This window comes from Pinus tabuliformis, chromosome 2_2 (assembly GCF_031772625.1).
Source record: "Pinus tabuliformis cultivar Carrire ecotype Pingquan chromosome 2_2, CPIR1, whole genome shotgun sequence".
In the NCBI taxonomy this organism is placed as follows: Eukaryota; Viridiplantae; Streptophyta; class Pinopsida; order Pinales; family Pinaceae; genus Pinus; species Pinus tabuliformis.
The window spans coordinates 78311694-78335543 of record NC_142300.1 but is presented as its reverse complement, the minus strand read 5'-3'; positions in this window follow the sequence as shown (position 1 = coordinate 78335543).

Genomic DNA, 23850 nt, shown 5'->3' with positions numbered 1-23850 from the left:
TCGATCTGCACACTTGATCGACGGTCCTCGTTCACTCCACCTATCGCCATCGTAACTCATATATGATATGTGTCGATATCCTCCATTTACCTATGCCGATTGCGATTTGTCGATCAGATCTGTAACGCTGATCGACCAGATCTGATGGCTGCTGCGCATTCATTGTTCAAGCCTCTGATGCTCTGTTTTTCACTATTTTCTTTATGTTTTCATTTCCCGATAGTGTTTTTCCATCTTTTGGAGGGTTTTCTCTTGCGATTATTTTGATCTTTTAAATGATTTTTAAAGACTTAGAGAGTTCTTGGATCCATTTTGGATCACGCCTTCCCACTGAAAAAGGATTTTGGACCACCAAAAGTTGATTTTCAAGCATCGATCAAGTGAGGATATAGCTCCCTCACTTGCCTAATTTCCATCCATTTTTCACTACTGGGTTTTGAACCTTTGAGTCCAATTCTTAGGTACTCAACATCCCCTCTGCATGTAGTCCTCACCTTCTTGTCCAGAACTGTATCTTCCTGCAACTCATTGAGATATTCGGGCAACAGATCATCAATAGAAGGAAATTGACTTTGCTCTTCAGAATCATCAAATAATGAAGGTTCAAACAGTCTTAAATTTTCTGCATTTACCACTGAATAGATATGCATGTAAGCTGGAAAATCGAGGCAGAAAGCATTCTCACCAATTTTCTCAAGTATCTTGAAAGGCCCATACCTTATTGGCTTCAGTTTCTTTCCTTCACCTTTCATTCTGTCTTTGCTGATATACAGCCAGACTTGACCACCAACTTGGAAGCTATGCTCCATCTGATGCTTATCATGCCTTGCCTTATACTTGGCTTGGCTCTTTTCCAGCTGTTCCTACACTGCCTAGTGAACTTGGATCTGTTCAATGAACCTGGTTGCTTTGTCCACATCGCTGTGTCCATTAACCTCTATGTCTTTTTCAAAGACAAAATCCAAGGGAGACCTTGGTATAAAACCAAAACAGGTCTCAAAAGGAGATCTTTGTGTAGAATAATGTTTAGCATGATCATAAGCATGTTGCACATAACATAAATGTTTATCCCAAATCTTGGGATGCTTGCTGCAATAACCCCTGAGCAACTGGATCATTGTCCTGTTGACTACCTTTGTTTGGCCATCTATTTGTGGATGAAAGGTTGTGCTCTTCTTCAGCCTGGTGTCCATCAATTCCCATAGACTTGACCAAAACTTCCCAACGAATGGGGAATCCCGATCAGATACTATGGAAGTGGGTAACCCAAAATGCACCCAGACATGCTGAAAGAACAATTTTGTTGTTTGTTCAGCTGTAATCTATTTGTTACAAGGTATTAAAATACACATTTTGTTGAACCTATCCACAATAACATACAAATATTCATGACCTTTTCTAGATTTTGGCAAACCCCCAACAAAATCCATGGAAATACTTTCCCAAGGATGAGAAGGAACTGGAAGTGGAGTGTACAAGCCTAGTTTTCTATTATTGGGCTTGCTTTTAGCACACATGGTACACCCTTTAATATATCTAGAAACTGTTTCATGCATTTTTTGCCAATAGCAAAATCATTGCAGTTGTGCAACTGTTTTACTTACACCAAAATTACCTGATATCAGAGAAGTATGTGCTTCCCTAATTATGTTAACTCTTTCAGTTTTTGGAATGTATAGCTTTCCCAAATGATACAAGAGTTGGTCCTTAACATAATAGTCCAATTCTTCTATTTTTTTGCCATGACATAAAGTTGCATATACATCTTTAAAATCTATATCTTGAGCATATGGTTCAATGTAGCTTTCATGCATTACCGAGTTATGCTTAAGTATAGTAGATGCATTTATAATTGGTCTAGACAACATAACCACAACTTTATTGTGTATGCCTTTCTTATATCTAATGACTAGATGAAACTGTTGTAGAAAACCCATCCACCTATAGTGTCTTTATTGCTGCAATTTAGTTTGTGAGTGCAAATACTGAAGTGGCTGATGATCAGTATGTATAACTGTTTCTTTTCCCATTAAGTAATGTTTCCACTTCTTTACACTTTGTACTAATGCATACAATTCTTTATCATAGGTGGGATAATTAACTACTGCAGAATTAAATGTCTCAGAATGGTAGCATATGGGTTTACCATGTTGCATCAACACTACTCCCATGGCATAGTCACTGGCATCTGTTTCGATCTCAAATGGTCTTTGAAGATCTGGCAATGCTAGTACTGGTGTTGTACTAATTTTTTCTTTCAAGGTGTCGAAGGCTTTTTGCTGTTTGCCTCCCCACTAAAACACCTTGTTCAATCCTGTTAAAGCATGTAAAGGCGCTGAAATGAAGGAAAAGTTAGAAATAAAGTTTCTCTAATACTGTGTTGCTCCTAGGAAGCTTCTGACTTCTATAGCAGATTTGGGTTTAGGCCAGTTTACAATGACTTCAACCTTAGAGGGATCTATCTTCAATTCACCACCCCCTACTATATGACCCAAATAATTCAAAGATGTTTTTCCAAATTCACACTTAATAATTTAACATAGAGATTTTCTTTTTTCAAAACATCTTGAGTCTTCTTTACATGCTTCAAATGTTCTTCCCACGTTTTACTGAAAACAAGAATGTCATCCACATATACAATTACAAAATTTTCAATAAAAGGCCTAAGTACATCATTCATAACTCTCATGAAAGTGGTAGGAGCATTAGTTAAGCCAAAAGGCATAACTAGCCATTCATACAGCCCTTTCTTTGTTTTGAAAGTAGTCTTCCATGCATCTTTTTCTGCTACTCTGACCTGATGGTAACCACTACGCAAGTCCAACTTGGAAAAGTAAACAACTTCTTTCAACTGATCCAATAGATCATCAATGCGAGGAAGGGGATAACGATTCTTGATCGTTATTTTATTCAGTGCTCGGTAATCAATGAACATCCTCCACGAACCATCTTTCTTCCTCACCAACACGATTGGATATCCACATGGTGATGTGCTTGGACTTATGAACCCTTTCTCGAGCAACTCTTGTACCTGCTTCTTGATCTCTGCATTCTCTAAAGTGGAAAACCTGTACATTCTGAAGTTAGGCAATGGAGCATCTTGCTGCAAATTAACATCATGTACAATTTCCCTTTTGGGTGGCAGAGCTTTAGGTTCTTGAAATAGGATATCATATTCTGAAACAACTTTTTCTAAATCATCTTGTTGTTTAGCATCACAACCTTCAAATACATTGGTTTTATCAGAGATATTTTCCTTTACATCCGTTAGTAAAAATTGCATGCATGAATTTACAATTCTTTTCATCTGCCCTGAGTTTATGAGAGTATAATTATTCTTGATTTTATGAGCTCTTACAATATATTCTATTCCATCTTTAACGAGTTGATACTTATTTTCAGCTATATGGAAAATGGCTTTTTTATCATACAAGTAAGGAATTCCTAAAACAATTCCACATATATCCAAGGGAATGATATCTAACTCTAACCTCATCTAAAAATGCTAACCCAAAAGAAAACCTAAGTTTACATTGTCTAGTCACTTGTATATTTTCTTTATCACATACCCAACCTAATGGATATGGCTTCTTGTGAGGTGTGGTTAGTAGTCCCAATTTCCTTACAATTGCTTTAGAAATCAAGTTTACTTGTGAGCCACTATCAAATAAAGTATCAATCTTTTGATGCTTGGAAATAACTCTAATATGAAAAAGCTCATGTCTTTTCCTCTCATTTTCTTCACTATCAATAGTTTGTGCAGAATTACTAGTAGATGCTTCAGAATTTTTACCTTTTATACCTGTAGTTGTGATTGTTGTTTCATCACCTGAGTTTGACCCCAAATATTTTTGTATAGCTGCAGTAGTCTTCTTCATCTTGCCATCGAACTTCTTGGGTTTCAGCTCTGGATGCAAAGACCCGCAATGTTCATCATCATGTCCATCCTTCTTGCAGTGAGTGCATGAAGGTTTGACCTTCTGTATAGCATTGGCCTTCCTCTCTTTCCATTTCTGCTTCCTCTTTTCCTTATTCTTGCTTGCAGTGGGTTTTGATGATCCCCCAATCTCTGGGTTCAAATTCTTGCCTCTAGCCTCTAGATGTGTAGCTTGAACAGATACCTCATCTATGCTAGTAGGGTTAAACATGAGAATGGTGCCTCAAATAACTATGACAACCACCTATATACTTCAGCAAAGTTTCAAGTGAGTCTAAAGAAATGCCTAGAATCAAAGCTCTTTTTCTAAATTCTTGGGTATAGCTTTGTACACTTTTCCCTTTTAATTGGCAAAGAGTTTTCCAACTCATCATAGCTTGCTGCATATAAGCTAGTGGATAGAACTATTTTTTAATGGCAGAAACAAATTCACTCCAGACAGAAAGAATTTTACCATGCTTCTTCAAGTCAGCTTGTGTCCTGCCTTCCCACCATACCAAGGCAGTTCCTCCAAGGCGTAGGCTAGCCAGCTGAATTTTACTCCTGTCTGAATCAATATTTTGCACCCTGCAATACACATCAATCTGTCTAATCCAGTTATCTAGCTTCTTTGCATTTAATTCTCCATCATATATTGGCAAATCAAATTTAACATCTAATTTAATCAAAGATGTTTTCTTCTTTTTATTTTCAGGGCTATCAGGAGGTGTGGATAGAGGAGCCTCTTTTCCTTTCCCTTTGCCTTCAGAATGGCCATCTAGAAGAGATTCCTTTGTTCCTTTGTCTTGTCTAGAGGTTGAATAATCTTCACCTCTACCCTTCTTAAATTCTCGATACATCTCTTCTACCATGGCTCTCATGGTCATGAAACTATCCATGAACTGAGAGTCTGATTCCAAGGGATTTTCTTCTGCCATTTTCCTCATAGGATAGACTATTCCTATTTTTGGGTTAGCTTCAACCAGTTCTTCTTCTCCTAATTTGATCTTTGACCTAGTTATCATTCATCAATCCAGCACAAGCTTGTCTAACCTCAGCAACCTAAAGCTCTAATACCACTTGATCTGATAATGAGATCTAAGACAATTAATAAGGTATTACAGACTCATGTGCATGGATTTTTCTATGTTATTTTATGCAATGGATCAATAAGATTGTGAAATACACAAACAATGAAGCAGTAAAGAAGCATAATAGAAAACACACATAAACACAACAAATTTAGTAAGGAGTTTACCCTATACTCCTGGGCTACATCTCCTGGTCCAGCCTTCAGTGGTGACCTCTCTATTATGTCTTCATAATAGGGTTTTACAATAGTGTGAGCTCAACTTGAGTCTCAACACACAATAGATACAACAATAACAGTTTGGTTGAACCTCTCAAGCTTCTCTGAGTACACAAACTCTCTCAATCACTCTCTGTCTTGGCACTTGCCTGCAATACTGCTCCCTCTGTTTGCTCTATGTCTATGGCTTTAAAGCCAATCTGGGCTCCTTGTTCGTTTCTCCTTCTCGACTTTCTGTCTCTTGGCCTCTGCCCACTCGAATCCCTCTTCTAGCGTTACACAATCATTGCATAACGCATAAAGGGGAGGTTGCCACCTATTCTGCAACGTAAGAGTGCCTCGGGCCTTTGGAACCCATGAACCAGCCGCTTCCTATTAACACAGAGAAATGCTTTCAAATTGTGAAAATCTGCCAAAATCACTGTTCATCTGAACTTCAAAAGTCCTTAAATTTGGTCTATTCTCCTATCGGGTCCATCCTCAATCGCTGTCGCAAGTTGCTTTGGCCTTGTTCCAAGGCTTCCCTTTGTATTTTGGAAATACATTTAAAACATTGAAAATAACATAAAAATGGCTTCCTCCGGACTTGAAACAATATACATTTTCATTCCCAAACCTCTTCGGGTCCGAGTTTTATTGCATCGACGTTTTCCCTTTGTATTTCGTTAAATAATGAAATATATGAAAATATATAAAAAATGTTATTTGGCAGATCTCAAATCCTTTACAATAGTGTTTATATTCCCATCGGGTCTGGTTAATCGCATCGCATATATATATATATATATATATATATATATATATATATATATATATATATATATATATATATATATATATATATCCTGCTCCTCTGTGAAGCTCCAATGCGATTGATCGCAATCGCATATCGCGATAGCCCCAAGCCATTTGGTGAGCGCTCTGTTGTGTTGGCCGATTATGATTTTGCGATGCAACGTGGGCCGTCGATCTATGCACTTGATCGATGGTCCTCGTTGACTCTTTCGATCGCCATTGCAACTCATATATGATATGCGTTGATATCCTCTGTCTGCCTGTGTTGATTGCGATTTGCCGATCAGATCTAGACCGTTGATCAGCCAGATCTAACGGCTGTTGTGCATTCATTGTTCAAGCCTCCACTGCTCTGTTTTTCACTATTTTCTCTATGTTTTCGTTTCCCGATAATGTTTTTCCGTCTTTTGGAGGGTTTTCTCTTGCGATTATTTTGATATTTTAAATGATTTTTGAAGACTTAGAGAGTTCTTGGATCCATTTTGGATCAATCAATTGGAGAATTCATTCCTGACAGGGAACTAACTATCACTACCCTTAGAAGGCTCCCATCTGAATGTCATATATTTAGAACCACTCTTATCAATAATGTTCAAATTCTAGGGTTTGAAGAATTGATGTCAAGATGCATTCAAGAAGAGACGAGGATGGTGGAGCAAGAAATGCCTTCAAATAGAGGCAACCCCACTGCTTTCTCCTCTCATGCCAAAAGGAGAAATAATTCTGGGTCTAAAGGTCATTCCAAAGGAAATCCAAAATCAAAGGGTGGAAGGAAAGGAGGATGCTTTTTTTGCAACAAATTTGGCCACTATGAGAGGGAGTGTCCAAATAGAAAGGACACATCACATGATGATGATCAAATCACTCTAAGGGAAAATTCAATAACAATCAAAGGAATGGCATGTTCAATGGAAAAGGAAATAGGAATGTGAGAAATCAAAGGAAATGGTCAACCCTCCAATAAAGAAAGGAACTCTAGGTATGAGTCAAATGTTGTTAACAATATGCAAGATGAGTATTATCTTATATCGGCCCTCTCCACTACCTCTCCTCCAAACTCGTTGGGAAATGGGCTTATTGATAGTGGTGCCTCAAGGCATTTTACTGGTTACAAGGAAGCTCTCTCTAATTTGATAGAGAAGGAGACAAGCTTGGAGATTATTCGCGGAGACAATGCCACCTATCTCGTAAAGGATGTAGGGAATGTTACCATTCAATTGAATTAGGGTAACATGATCCATTTGCAAGAAATCTTATATGTATTTGATCTCAAGAAGAAACTAGTTTCCATTTTGGAAATGGAAGACAAAGGCTACAAGGTGGAATTCATCAATGGAAAGGCACATGTTTGGAAAAATAATTTTAAAGATGCTTTTACTCTTGGGTTCTGAGTTGACTCTTTTTATCAAGTTGGAGGAAGTCCATTAGGGGCCATGTCTTGCGACACATCTCTTCAATCTAAACTATGGCACTAGAGATTTTCCCACCTTCATTACAAGGCTCTACCCGATGTGAGACAGATGGTGACAGGGATGCCCGAGTTCAAAGTAGAGCATGAAGGTGTATGTCTGGGATGTGGCGAGGGAAAGCTTAAAAGGGGACCATTCCCCTTAAGAAATAGCAAGACCTTTGATATTTTGCAGTTGGTTCACTCCGACATATCAAGTATGATGCTCGTAAACTCTTTAGGAGGATATCTATATTATCTCACTTTTACATATGATTATTCTCATAGGACTGGGATCTACTTCTTGAAAAATAAGGATGAAGTGTTCACCTAGTTCCGTCACTTCAAATCCTTGATTGAAAATCAAACCGAGAAGAGAATCAAGATATTAAGGACTGATAATGGGACTGAGTATGAATCCAATGAGTTCCGTGACTTTTGCAAAGAAGCTGGCATTAAGAGGGAGACCACAACACCATACACTCCTGAGCAGAATGGTGTGGTTGAAAGGAAGAATCGTACGATTGTGGAAGTTATTCATGCCATGCTCCATGATCAAAGGTTTCCGAAATTTCTCTGGGCCAAAGCCGCGAATATTGTCGTATATGTTCAAAACTGATGCCCTCATCAAGCATTGGATTCCAAGACTCCCGAAGAAATGCTCACTGGTAAAAAACCTGATGTCTCTCATTTTAGAATTTTTGGAAGTCTCGTATACTTTCATGTGACGAAAGAGAAGAGAAGCAAATTGGGTGCATCTGGAAAGAAATGAATCTTTGTGTGCTATATCGAAAATACTAAGGGTTATAGAATTTATGTGGTTGGTCAAAGGAAAGTTGAGATAAGTCATGTTGTTACCTTTGACAAAGATATGGATCTTAGTAAGGTTGACAATCTTCCTATTCCAAGGAAGGATAAAGAAGTTGACACCAGGAAACAAGATGAAAAAGAAGATGAAATGAAGTTGGATGTTGAAGAACCTATGGATCCTATTGATCCTCCTCCTCAAGAGCCCTCCTCCCCTAGGAAGAGACCCTGATGGCTTACAGAGACTCTTGAAGATTCCAAGAGACATATTGCACCGAGAGGGACTTTCCGTGAAAGCAAGAAGCTGACCAGGTATCAGGGATACTTGACCATTATGAGCACCATCATTCAAAATGAGTTGTTCAAAGAAGTCGTGAAGCATCAAGTATGGAAGGATGCAATGAATGAAGAATAAAAGTCCATCATAAAGAATGATTTCTAGGATGCGCTCCCTAGACCCTAGGACAAATCATTTGTCACCTTGAAATGGCTTTACAAAATCAAGCATGGAGCTTATGGGAGTGCTGAAAAGTACAAGGCTCGCTTTGTTGCTCAAGGTTTCTCTCAAAAGGAAGGTGTGGATTATGATGATATATTTGCACCTATTTCCCAATGCACCACCATCCGCTCGATCATAGCCCTTGCTACTTCGCAAGGATGGAACCTACATCAGATGGATGTCAAGACTGCATTCTTGCATGTTTCGATTAAAGAGGAAGTCTATGTGGAACAATCCGAGGGGTTTGAGATTCATAATCGGGAATCTCATGTATGTAGGTTAAAGAAAGCTCTCTATGGGCTAATGCAGACACCTCGAGCTTGGTATGAGAGGATCGATAGCTATTTGATGAAGCTGGAATTCACTAGCAGTGAAGCCGATCCAAACCTATACTTTAAGGTTGAAGATGATAAGCCTCTCATACTAGTGTTGTATGTTGATGACCTTTTTCTGATAGGTGTAGACCCTATCATTCACAAATGTAAGAGGTAGTTGGCTTCCAAATTTGAGATGAAGGACCTAGACTAATGCACTACTTCCTAGGGTTGGAGGTCTAGAAAAATCTAGGTGAAATTTTCCTATCTTAAGGAAAATATGTGGTGAAGATATTGGAAAGATTTGGTATGGTGGATTGCAAGCCCGTGACTACCCGATGGAGCTTAACTTCAAGAATTTATGTGGTAGTGTGGCCAGACCTGTATTGGGAAATTCTTCTGAGTATTGTCAACTCATAGGAACATTGATGTTCTTGGTGAACTCCCATCCGGATATATGTTTTGCAGTCAACACGTTGAGCCAATTTATGGTTGAGCCTCATCATTCACATTGGATTGGTGCAAAGAATCTTCTGAGATATCTTCGGGGCACAATCACTCATGCATTGAGATACATTGTCGTAGATGTGAGGCTGCATGGTTATTTTGATGTAGATTGGGCAGGCAGTGTGGTGGATTGCAAGAGCACTTTTGGGTGTTGTTTCTCTTTGGGTTCTGCCTTGATATCCCGGATGATCAGGAAGTAGAAGTCAGTGGCTTTAATCACCACTGTTTCCGAATACATTTCTGCAAGTATGGCCTCCTGTGAAGTTGTCTGGTTGAGAAAGCTCTTTGGTAAGTTGTTTGGACATATGTTGGATATTACCGTGATCCTCTGCGACAACCAGAGTGGGATTCGTTTATCAGAGAATCATGTATTTCATGATCGCTCTAAGCACATTGATATCAAGTACCACTTTATCGAGGATATGGTACAATGAGGAGAAATAAGGCTCCATCATATTGGGACTGATGAGCAGTTCGTCGACATTCTGACGAAGACCCCGAGAAAGGTCAAATTCTTGACTTTCCGAGAACGACTAGGAGTAGTGGAGAGCCCCTCTTATGAGGGTCCTATATGATATATACTTTGAGCTATAGGAGCTCCGAGAGGCTTGGGGTACTTCTTGGAGCGATAAGCAACCATAGGGTGAGTGATTCAACGTTCCCCTAGAGGTTTGTTTTGTACAAGGTGAGTGGTTCATCCTTCCCTATGATACCCCATGGCAACATGTAGGCAGGATGAGTGGTTCATCCTCCTCCTACTGAGACATCGCACCCATGCAATATGGGACTCATGGGAAGTACCTCTCATCTGGCCAATGAGTATGGAAATGACGATAAGGGCCATAGTAGTACTGATGGATGCATCGTGTAAGTACTGTACTCCCTATGCTAGGATGATATTGATCTGGGATCAATTGGAACTGACTTCGGGTCAGCAAGAGTGGTATGAGACACTCTCTTTATTTGGAACTGATTTTGGATCAATAAGAGTGGTATGACACACTCTCTTTATCTGGAACTGACTTCGGGTCAGTAAGAGTGCTATGAGACACTCTCTTTTATCTGAGACTGACTTCGGTTCAATAGAGAATGGTATGATACATTCTCGATCACTTCTTCTTCTTCATAGTTCAACAAAGTAGAGAAGTGCATTGATGGCAGAGATAGTACCGACAGACAAATGGATTAGCAGATGGAGTTCTCCCTAGTTGAGAGGGAGTGTTAAAATTGGAAACTAGGGCCAAACTCCATGTGGGTCACCTTATTTATGGCAGCTGATATTTTTCTTAGGTTCCTCTCACTAAGAGGTGTAGGATTGATCTAATGATCATCCGATTCCGACATGTATTCATGGAGATATGAATTTATTTATATTCTTGACAATTTTTCAAGGTCGTCCAGCAAAAAAAACAGTGTTTTACACCCCCAGCTTATCCTCAACGTGTCATATAAAAGGAGGAGACCTTGTAGCATAAACTCACTCATCTCATCATCTCATTCTTCTCTCTCCTAACTTGATTGTGTATGCGTAGGAGGAGTAGGTCTCTCACACATGGGAAGAAGGAGGACGCAGATCTGGTTAGGGCAACGTTGACTTGGGTTGACCAAGGTTCAGGTGGACAGTTGTGCAGCGTTGACTAACGTGGAGCATCCTTTGACTGCGGTTTGGGTTTCGTAGCCTCTCCTAGGCTAGCCGCATTTCTAAGCAGCAATTCAGAGCTTTGTTTGACCACACTTTGACTAGCGTTGAATATCAAAGGTTGACCGCAGACCTGTCCGAGTGTTGACTACAGTTTGACCAATATTTCGGACTGTTTTGGGCTACCTATTCTTGTTGTTGAAGGCCAAGTTGACTGAGGTTAACTTGAGGCAATTCTGACCTGTTTGACTAGCCTTGACTTTGTTGGTTAGGGTTTTGTTGTAACTGTCACAAAATTACATATTTGTGTAATTGTACTATCTCTCTCTTTGTTGAATTATTGAAGAATATAAGAAGAATTGATCAAGGGTTTCCCCACATTGGGCTTTGTCCCTGGCTGGTGCCACATATTGTGTCCTCTTGTCTTGGCCAGTCTTCTACTGTTTATATTTATGTTCTATCTGCATTTTACTATCACACTGATGTGATTGCTATTCTGGAAATTGATACTGAGCTAATAAGAAAATTTGAAGTAAATTGCTCTTAATAATAGAACATACCATAATTTAATAAGAAAACACCTACCACCAAATCAACGCCTTCAAACTCATCTCAGCCACATGGAGGGTCATCTCATCCCTCAACTGAGGAGGCCCATCCTTCAGCTGAAAATGAATGAGACTCAACCATGATTTTGGCTTTGTCAATGAGTGGGCACAAAAGTATCCACGAATCAAATCACTTGGATAGTAATAAGGAAACAACAAATATTACAGGAACCTCTAGCAATGGAATTGTTTCAAATAAATGTCGTCATTGTCTCCCCTACATTTGTTCCTAATAACTCTTCAAAATTTATTGAAGTGTGCAAGAGAAAAGGGAAAAAAATAAAAAACCATGATCAATCTAGGAATCAAAGACGGGGACTATATTAAATGTATTATCTTGTATTGTGTTGATCTGTGATGGATTGAATGATGTAATTTGCTATATTGAGGTAATACAAATCAAATCACCAAAAAATAATAATTAATATATTTCTAAAAAAAATATTTTTTAACTTTTTTTTATTATATATATTTTTAACTTTTTAACTTATTCGTTTCTTCTCCCTTAAATTTTTATTTTTTATTTTTTATTATATTTATTTTTTTATTTTTATCTTTTTGTTTTTATGTTTTTATAAATTTATTTATATTTTCAAAAAAAATTAAGTTTATCTATATATATATATATATAACTTTTTTTAATTATTTTGATTTTTTTTCTTTTTTCTTTTTTTTTGTGTGTGTGTGTGTGTATGGTTTTTTAAATAATTTTTTAAAATTCAAGTTTTTTAACCATTTCTATAATTTCTTTGTTTTACTCATTTTTATTAATTTAAAACAAATGGCTAAGAAAACACAATTTTTAACTATTTAATTTGTTTATAAAAAAATATAATTTTTTTTAAAATAAAAAATAAATAAATAAATAAAATAAAATTAACTTCTCATTATTTTTGTAGATATCTCTTATAGATTCAAACTGCTAATTGTAATGAACTTAAACAATAAACTTGAATCTACTCTACTCATCAGCGGAAACAATTAAACGATTATGAAATCACAAAGCATACAAGAGAAAGAATTCAATCAACACATTACACAATGATTTCCTTGAGAAAGCCACAACTAAAAAACCCCGCTATTTGTATATTGCATTAGTAAAAAAATGTGAGAAGATTACAATGTTTTCTTAGGTCCGAGCAACCTCTTCACTATCTCTATCTGTCTCACAACTTCTTAGACAAGCCCAGGCCAATACTTAACCAAATTTTGGCTTTCCCAAGTCCCTATTTCGTTGTGTTGTGTCCTTGGGAATTAGCCCCCTATTAATTAGGGAAATTCCTTAATATGAATTGTGCAATCTTCATAGGCCTTCCTCTGATTGCATGCACCACCAGTATAATTCAGATGATTATACCACTGATAGTACATTGTCCCTGAACTCCAATCTCAACTGGGTAACCCTCAAATCTGACATGCATGAGTTATTTATGAGTGAATCATCAATTAACTGGTTGAACACATGAAGAAACACCCGACTGTCTGACCTCCTACTAGTTCCTCCATCAGTTGGAACTAGTTTAACTGACTTTAATTCAGTTAAACTGAATTAATTAATTACAAATCAAAATAAACTCAACAAGGGCTCCTATAATGTAGGAGACACTCTATATGACTCTAATTAGACCCTAAACTCGAATTAACTAAGCCAACTAAGTCAAATTAACTTAGTTAACTCGTACAAGTTGTCTTGTGATGTGGAATTACAATTTTATTCCTAATTTAATTCAAAGAAAAAATTAAATTAGGATTTTCTTGTTGCATTTTCAACACTCCCTCTCAACAAGAAAGGGATTATTGGATACCCCATTCCTGCCTCTATGGAACTCGAATTTTCCTCTTGACGGTGCCTTAGTCAAGATGTTTGCATCATGTTCCTCTGTAGGAATGTACTCCAGTAACATGATTCTCCTCTGCACACAATCTCGTAGATGGTGATACCAGATGTTGATATGCTTGGACCGATCATGAAAAACTAGATTCTCGGAGAGTTTGATACAACTCTGATTATCACAGTAAATCATTGTAGGCTCCATCTGCTGAAAAAATAACCCAACAAGGATATTCCTCGTCCATATAGCCTCACAAGTTACTTGACTAGCAGCCATGTACTATGCTTCCGTCGAATTGAGTGCAACTTATCTCTGCGTAATGTTGTACCAAGAAACTATTGTTGACCCAATACTAAAGATTCCCCCTGATGTGCTCTTCCTGTTAGATGGACTCCCTACCCAATCTGCATCTGTGAATCCTTGCAGCTTCACTGTCTTTGTCCATTTGTACGAAAGACCAAACTAAGTGGTGCCTATGAGGTATCTCAACATATGTTTAACTTCCTTCCAATGGATTTTGATATGCTTAACCATTGCTTGACTAAGTCAGTTAACTGCAAAACATATGTTCGGTAGTGTGTTCACCAAATACACAAGTGAACCCACAAGCTGCCTGTAAATAGTAGCCTCCACTACTTCACCTGGAGTAGCATCTTCCTTCCTCCAATTGCCTACTAGAGGAGTCTCCATGGGTTTTTTTCTCTCCATCTGGAAATTATTCAGTATCTTGTTGGCATACTTGCCCTTAGAGACAAACAGTTCCTCATCTCCTTGTCATAATTCCATACCAAGGAAATAATGCATAAGCCCCATGTCCTTCATCTCGAATTCTCTTGCAATATCACCTTTACAATATTTTACCAATTTCTCATCACCTATTAGAATTAAATCATTGACATATAATAATATAATCAACAATTTACCTTCAACCACAATATGGTAAAGGTTTGCACCTCCTTCACTTTTGGTGAAGCCCAACCTAGTGAAATAGTTGTCAATCCTGGTGTATCAAGCACGGGGTTCTTGTTTCAATCCATGCAGGGCTTGATTGAGTTTGTACACATGTGACTCTCTATTAAAGGTCTCAAATCCTTTTGGTTTCTCAATGTACACCTCTTCCTCAATCACTCCATTGAGGAATGTTGTCTTCACATCCATCTAATGTATCTTCCATCCGATTTATGTTGAAAGTGCTAGAATAGATCTGATAGAAGAGTACCTTGCTACTGGAGAAACTATCTCCTCGTAATCAATTATCTCCACCGGAGAGAACCCTCTGGCCACAAATTTGGCCTTGTGTTTCTCCACACCCCCATATGTTACTTTCTTTACCTTGTAAAGCCATATGGAACTCACCACTAACTTGTCTACTAGTCTTGGGACCACTTCCTAAACATTTTTTTTTAATAATGGATTCATACTCCTCTAAAATGGCATCAACTCATACTGGTTGTTTCACTGCTTCCTCGAATGAGGATGGCTCAATCTCTACACTCTCGCTCATTAGAACTTCGACTTGGTAGCTTCACACTAGAATTCTAGCCTTGTAGCTTCACTTTAGAAACTTGACCCTGCAACTTCGGCCCCCCTACAACTAGCAACTTCATAGAAACCCTAGGTAGCTTCTTTCGAGTGGATAGAAAATATGTATTCCCAAGAGATTTTTCTTCACCTTTTACTTATTCTTCTTTTCTTCACCCTCCCAACTCTTCTTTATTCTCTGATATTGTAGATCAAACTTGTGATGACGTGATACTCAAAATGAGTTGAATTCCTCTTATTTATAGCCTTCTTGAGGCCAACTTCATCTTGACTGGGTTGAATTTGTCTTGGAGGAAAAAATGGTTTTTCTTGACTCAAAATAAATATTTCATTTTTTTACAATGAGTCCAAATGGGAGTATAATAAATGAAAAAAATCCTAGAAGACCCTAGAAGCATGAAGAACATGCTTTGGTCTAGACTTGAGCATGGAACCCATGCTTTGATAAATAAATAAAAATTCTTTTTCTTTTTCTTTTTATACAAAATATGCAGTGTCATGTTTTATAAATGTCATTATGAAGAGTGAATCTAGTTACATTCTCCAACACTCCCTCTTAACTAGGGAGGTATTCATAATCCCAACATATGGTACAAGGAATCTCAAACTTGAAATATTCTCATAAGAAGAGGCAGATTGATAAGCCATATTTAAAGCATCTTTACTACAACTAGCATTGTCAGCAAGGCCTTAACTTGACAAGCTCAACTTATATGAGAGAATCATGCTGGGAGGATTTACGTGAGATACCACAGTACCTCTAAAGGACAAAGCCCATTCATATGTTTGCTAGTTATGTCCTTTTAGGACTATTCTTATATTGGATTGTCAATCCTCAAAGAATATCAGTCCTCTTCGACTACTCTTGTCTCGGATGTCCTACCTCATCCTCAAATAGCATCGGTCTATAGGCTCACTTCTATCGTGGATTTTATAATCCTCAAGAAGCTTCAATCTCAAATGCTTATCCAATCCTTCATACCCCATTATTTCTTTATGGCCTTCACTAATACTTATGGTTGTTAGTCTTGGTCTAGTGCATGACACATAAAGAGAAGAATATATTGTCCATCATCACTCCCTCTCAATTAAGGAAGAGATGCGTACCAAACCAAGCTTGCTTCTCAAGTACTAAAGCATATTTTTTGGCTATGCTTTTGTTATAATATCATCCACCTATTCATCTGTAGGAATATAGCATAGCTTCACGACCCTATCTTGTACCAGACTTTTGATATAGTGGTACTTATTATTTATATGCTTTTTCCTAGCATGAAACACTAGGTCCTCTTTCAACTTTATGCAAATTTTATTGTCACCACGTATTCGTGTAGGGTGAAGTCATCCTTCAAATAAATTTGATAGCATCTTTCTGAGCCAAACAACTTCCCTACAAACTTCACTTTCATCCACATACTCATCTTTAGCAGTACTCAACGCAATAGTATCCTGATTCTTTCTTGTCCACGAGATCATGGAGGATCCCAAACTAAAGCATCCACCTGTAGTGCTTCTTCCATCTATCTCACTACCACCTCAAGCATAATTTGCATATCCTATGAGTTGGATTTCATTACCAGCAAATCGAATGCAGTGATGTATGGTCCCACACAGATATCTAAATATGTGGTTGGCTATTATCTAATGGTCATGCCTTGGCTCCATCTAAAATTGAATGAGGACATTTACTACAAAACAAATGTCAGGTCTAGTATTCACCAGATACATCAAGGAGCCAATCAATTGTCTATAGAAAGAAGGATGCACCAAACTAAAATCTGAACTCCTCAACTTCTTTAGATTAGTAATTATGGGAGTTTCCATTGGCTTGCTATCCATCATTCCAAATTTCTATAGAATCTTGATCGCATATTTTCCTTGACCAAGATATATTTCACCAGGTTTCTGCCAAACTTATAGTCCCAAAGAGTAATTCATAATCCCAAGATCCTTCATGTCAAATTTGGTTGTTAACTAATTATTGCATTCATGAATTTGATGTTCCACACCTATAACAAGTAGATTATCCACATATAATAGAATTATTACTAGTTCATCCTTGACCAATTTCATATAGAGGTTAGTGTATGCAATACTCTTAGAAAATACCATGTCTCATTAGGTATGCATCCATCATAGCATACCATGCTCTAGGTGCTTGTTTTAAGCCATATAGAGCCTTCTTTAATCTACAGACATGTGTCTCCTTCTGATTAACTTCAAATCCTTGAGGTTGGTCTATTTAAACACCTTCATCAATTGTCACATTCATAATAGTTGTTTTAACATCCATTTGATGTTCCATCCCATAGTAGCAGCCAAAGAAACATGTGATATAATCATTGTATATCTAGTCGTAGGAGCAAAGGTTTCTTCGTAATCGATGCCTTCTTTCTGTGAGAAACCCTCCAAATAAAAATCTAGTTTTGTACTTACCATTGCTCCCATCCACAACATGCTTTATCTTATATATCCATTTTGAAGTGACTATAGATTTGTCACTTGGTTTAGGAACAATTCCCTTAACATAATTCTTCATAATTAATTGGTATTATTCTTGCATTGCATTCCTCCACTCTTGATGTTTAGTTGCATCTTCATAGGAGGAGGGTTCAACTTCAATGAGTTTAGTCATATAGGTTGCATAACCAGAATACCTCTTTGGTCTTTTACTTTCTCTAAAGGTTCCTTTTGTTGTGTGTCCTTCTGCTTCTTGTAGAGTTGTCCTCAACCAAGCAGGCCTCTTATGAATTTCAGAAGCAATTACCTGTTGCACAGGTTCACTAGGACCTTCAACATATTCTTGAGTTGATGTAAGATCTTGACCATTGTTGTCCCTTGAGATATCCTCAAAAATGGGTATCTCTTCTTCATCAGAATCAACTAGAATATCCTTGGATCTCTTGTAAGCCACATTTTCATCAAAGATGACATCCCGACTTACTTCAATATGATGATCCTCTTTAATGTAGATTTTGTATGCCTTAGATGAAGCACTAGAGCCAACAAAGATGCCCTTCATATTGGTTAGATCCAACTTCTTCTTCTTTTGCTTTGGAATGTGTATATAAACAAGACACCCGAATATTCAAAGATGGTCCACACTAGGCATATTTCCTATAAATGCTTCTTCCAGAGTCATTTTGTTGAGAATATTATGAGGACTTCGAATATGAAAGTATACAATTGTTACACATGCTTCTCCCCATGATAATTGAGGGATATCTTGATCATGTAGCATGTTCGTGACATATTCTTCAATTGTTATGTTCTTTCTTTCAGCCACACCATTATGGTCAATATTATAAGGAACAATTAGCTCCCTATTAATTCTTGCTTTCTTGCAAAATTTTATGAGCTCCTTGGAGGTATATTCTCCACCATTTTCAGATCGTAGGGTCTTTATCTTCCTTTCTACTATATTTTCTACTTCATTCTTGAATTCTTGAAACTTCTTGAATACCTCATATCTGTTCCTGAGGAGGTAAAGCCATGTTTTCCTTGATAAATAATTGATGAATGTTACATAATAAATATGATCTCCAAGAGACTTTACTGCCATAGGACCACACACATTAGAGTGTATGAGATCCAAGATTTCCTTTGATCTGGTGTCACTTCTTCCAAAGGGCTCCTTTACATTCTTGCCTAGAAAGAAATCCCTTATAGATTCCTTCATGTTCTTCATTTAATTCAGGGATGCTATAGACGATTTGATTTAGAGATGGAAAAACTTTGTAGTGAAGGTTTCCATGCCATCTATGCCATACTTCAGAAGGGCTCACATCTAAGTGAACTAGGGCTTGAGGGAGAGGAGTAAGTAACCTATACAAAGTTCCCTCATGAATCTGAATTATCCTTGCATGATCAATACTAGAGTCCTTTCCCCAAACCAAAACATTTCCATCAACAAAACCGCTATCACCTTTATCTTCTAGACAAGATATAGAAAGTAATTTTTTCTACAAACCTGGAACATATAGAATATTGTTGAGATGAATGCTCCCACCGATATCTAGCACCAATGAGGTATATCCAATTCCCTTCACTAGATAGAAATTCTTGTCTCCAAGTTCGATTGAATGAGAAGATATTCCTTTTGATAGAGTCTGGATTTGACTGCATTTACTTGTTGTATTTCTGGAAGCTCCACTGTCTATAGCCCATACATTATCATCCTTAAAAGTGCCAGAGAGAGCAGAGAAGAAAATTCCATCCATCACTTCTTCTGTTAGCTTGGAGATGACCTTCAAGATGCTTTATTTGATAGTCACAATGAGGTTCCCAAGAAACTTGAAACCCTTCTTCATAATCATTGCCATTGAGAGAGTGTCAACTAAGATGTGATCTTTAGTCTTTGTCTTGCACCATAGCTCTGAAACCATGTTGTAAAATCAAGAATATTGTATGTTATGATTGACTTTCCTTTCTTGATAATTACTTGTGAAGTTAGTTGGCCTTTTATTACTTATTTTAGTTATTATTCATCAAGCAATTACCAAAACAATGAAGATCAAAAAGAGACAAAGTACACAAGATATAAGCTCCAAGCTCGGGAAAAACCCCTCCAAGGGGAAACCCAGAAAGAATACTTCTCTTCTTATAGAATATGTTAAAAATGAGACTTCCAAACCCTAAAGAGCAAAACCCAGAATCCTCTCAAGCACCAAGTCATCCCACCAGGAAGATCTCTTCAAAGTAGCTTCAGAATTTTGACTTAGTAGCTTCAAACTAGAATTTCGGCCCTAAAACTCTGGCCCCCCTGCAATTGGTAGCTTCTTTCGTGTGGATAGAAAATAAATATTCACAAGAGATATTTCTTCACCTTCGACTCATTCTTCTTTTCTTCATCCTCCTAGCTCTTCTTTCTTCTTTGCGATTGCAGATTGAATTTGTGATGATGTGATACTCTAAATGAGTCGAAATCCTCTTGTTTATAGCGTTCTTAACGGGTTGAATAACCATCCTAAGGCCAACTTCATATTGATTGGGCCAACTTGGTCTTGGAGGAAAAAATGGTTTTTCTGAACTCAAAACTTCTTTTGTTACAATGAGTTTAAATGGGACTATAATACATGACAAAAATCCTAGAAGATCCTAAGCATGAAGAACAAGCTTTGATCTAAACTTGAGCATGAATCCCATGCTTTGATAAATAAATAAAAAATCTTTTTATTTTTCTTTTTATACAAAATATGTAATATCATGTTTTATAAAGGTCATTATCAAGACTTAATCTAGTTAGATTCTCCAACACTCCCACTTAACTAGGGAGGTATTCATAATCCCATCATATGGTACAAGGAATCTAAAACTTGAAGTATTTTCATAAGAAGAGTCGGATTGATAAGCCATCTTTCAAGCATCTTTATTACAACCAATATTTTCAACAAGGCATTAATTTGACAATCTCAAGTTATATGAGATCAGGTTGGGAGGTTTTATGTGAGCTACCATACTACCTCTAAAGGCACACACCCCATCTGGATGTTCACCACATATGTTGTTTTAGGACTATTATTATCTTGAATTTCCAATCCTCAAAGAATATCAATCCTCTTCGACTACTCTTGTCTTGTATGCCCTACGTCATCCTCAAAGAGCATCAATATATAGGCTCACTTATATCTTGGATTTTATAATCCTCAAGAAGTTTCAATCTCGGATGCTTATCCAATCCTACAGACCCCATTCTTTCTTTATGGCCTTCACAAAGACTTACAGTTGTTAGTCTTGGTCTAATGCATGACACATAAAGAGAAGAATATAATGTCCAACATCACTCCCTCTTAATCAAAGAAGAGATATCTACCAAATTAGGCTTGCTTCTCATGTACTCAAGCTTCTTGTTTGGTAATGCTTTTGTCAAAATATCAACTAGTTGTTCATCTATAGGAATATATTGTAGCTTCATGACCCCACCTCATACCAGACTTCTAATGTAGTGGTACTTATTATTTATATGCTTTTTCCTAGCATGAAACATTGGGTCTTATGTCAACTTTACGTATCTTTCGTTATCACAACGTATACATGTAGGGCTAAGTGGTCCTTCAAATAAATTTGATAGCAACTTTATGAAGCAAACATCTTCCCTACAAAGTTCACTTGCAGCCATGTACTTAGCTTCAACACTACTCAAAGCAACAGTGTCTTGCTTCTTGCTAATCCATGAGATCATGGAGGATCCCAAACTAAAGCGTCCGCCTATGGTTCTTCTTCCATTTGTCTCAATGCCACCCCAATAAGAATATGTATATCTTATGCCCTATATTTCATTACCATCATATCGAAGGCAGTGGTGTATGGTCCCATGTAGAAATATCAAGATGTGTTTGGATACTATCCAATGGTAATGCCTTGGCTCCATCTGAAATTGACTGAGGACATTTATTGTAAAAAAATGTCAGGTCTATTATTTACCAAATACATCAAGGAGCCAATCAATTTTCTATAGCAAGAACGATCTACGGGACTAGAATCTGAACTCATCAAATTATTTAGATTAGTAATCATGGGAGTTTTCAATGGATTTCTATCCATCATGGCAAATTTCTATAGAATCTTGATCATATATTTTCCTTGACCAATATATATTTCACCTGGTTTCTACCAAACTTCTAGTCCCAAGTAGTAATGCATAATCCCAATATCCTTCATGTCAAATTTGGTTGTTAACTGCTTCTTGCATTCCTGAATTCGATTTTCCACACCTATGACAAGTAGATCATCCACATATAATAAAATTGTGATTGGTTCAAGTCCTTGACCACTTTGTTATAAAGGTTAGGGTCTGCAGTACTCTTGGCAAATCCAAGTTTCAATAGGTGTGCATCCATCTTAGCATATCATGCTCTAGGCGTTTGTTTTAAGTCATATAAATCCTTCTTTAATATTCAGACATGTGTCTCCTTCTGATTGACTTCAAATCCTTGATTTTGTTCGACGTAAACCTCTTCATCAATGGTCCCATTCAGAAAAGTTGTTTTAACATCCATTTTATGGATGTTATATCCCATAGTAGCAGCCAAAGAAACAAGTGATCTAATTGTTGCATATCTAGTTGTAGAAGCAAAGGATAGTTGATGCCTTCTTTTTGAGAGAAGCCTCTAGCTACAAATCTATCTTTATACTTATCAATGCTCACATCCACAACATGCTTTATCTTGTTAATTTTCCATTTCTTTATGATATTTCAATTAATTTAGCCCAATTCACTTCTTCAATAAGAAATTAACAATTAATATTTCCAATTCAATTAGGTAGCTGAAGTTATAACATTAAATGCAATGACAATAGGAGACAATCAACACATCAACAAGAGATGTTGATTTGGTCAAACATCAAGGGGAAACCCCTAAAGGGGGGAACCCTTTGAAATTATTCTTCTATTAGATTTTCATAAAATGTTCAGCGGAGAGTGCAATGAGCCCAAATCCATAAATAATAATAAAATTCAAAGTTTTGACTTGTCAATAATTCAACCAACCAATATCCAAAATATGAGCCAATAGTCAAATCTGGCCAACTATCATAAAGTCTGTAAATTTGAAAGTCAACAGCATTCAACATGCCCTAACCAATCCCAACTCAATGGTCAAATATTTCCATCAAGAACTCGGTCAACAATCCTCCAACTCGGCCTAAAATGTTTGTCAAAGTCATCCCAAAACAGTCAAAGAAAGTCCATCCAAACTCAGTCAAATCAGAGATAATCTTTGCGATCAAAGTCCGCAATTTATCCTTACGTTCATCACAAGTCAAAGTATCTAGAGATTCTTAGTTTTTGTGCCAACAAACTCGACATGCTAAAAGATATTCCAAGAGTTTGAACTCAAAACCAGCTCCAAAAAAGGTGGTCGACATTGGTCAAAGTGAAAATGAACTTCAGAATTTTGGCCTCCTGAAAATGTCCTTCCTTCTACTCGCACATGTGAAGAGAAACCCCTGCAATTTCAAATGTATCTAACCACATAGAGAATATAATATATGTGATGATTGATGTCCAAATGAGCTTGAGGCAACCTTAATATATAAGAATTGGATGAGGGCTAATTATCCTGCTAATTATCCTCTACGCCAACTTGATCAAATATATCATTGTGGAATTTAATCCAACGATTGGAATTTGTCACTGAGCTGCCAAATTAACACTCCTTCGCAGCTAGGGAGAAAATCCAACTACATCATTTGATCATCACAAGTATCATGCCTCATCTCTACTCAACTCTATCTGTTAAATCCTTCTCAAGTGAAGAAGGTCCTTTGGGACACTCTCACCTCATTTCTATGACAATGGGAAAGGTCCTACGGAACACTCTCACCCCAATTCATCTCATAGGGGAGCATTCGGCTTCCACCCTATATCAAGCAATAGGTGAGACACAACTTACCAAGAAAGGATCACAACCATCCCATTATGTAATCAATGGGTAAGATACTATTTTCTATATAAGAGGTGAGGATCACATCCATCCTATTGCCTACCTATATTCCTAGCAATGGCCCTCAAGTGTCATTTTGTAGAACACCTGCATCATAATCCAAGCTTGGGTGATATACCTAGCTTACCAAAGGTAAGGATCGCACACCTCTAAGACTCCTCAACCCGTTGGCCAGAGAGGGAGGGACAATC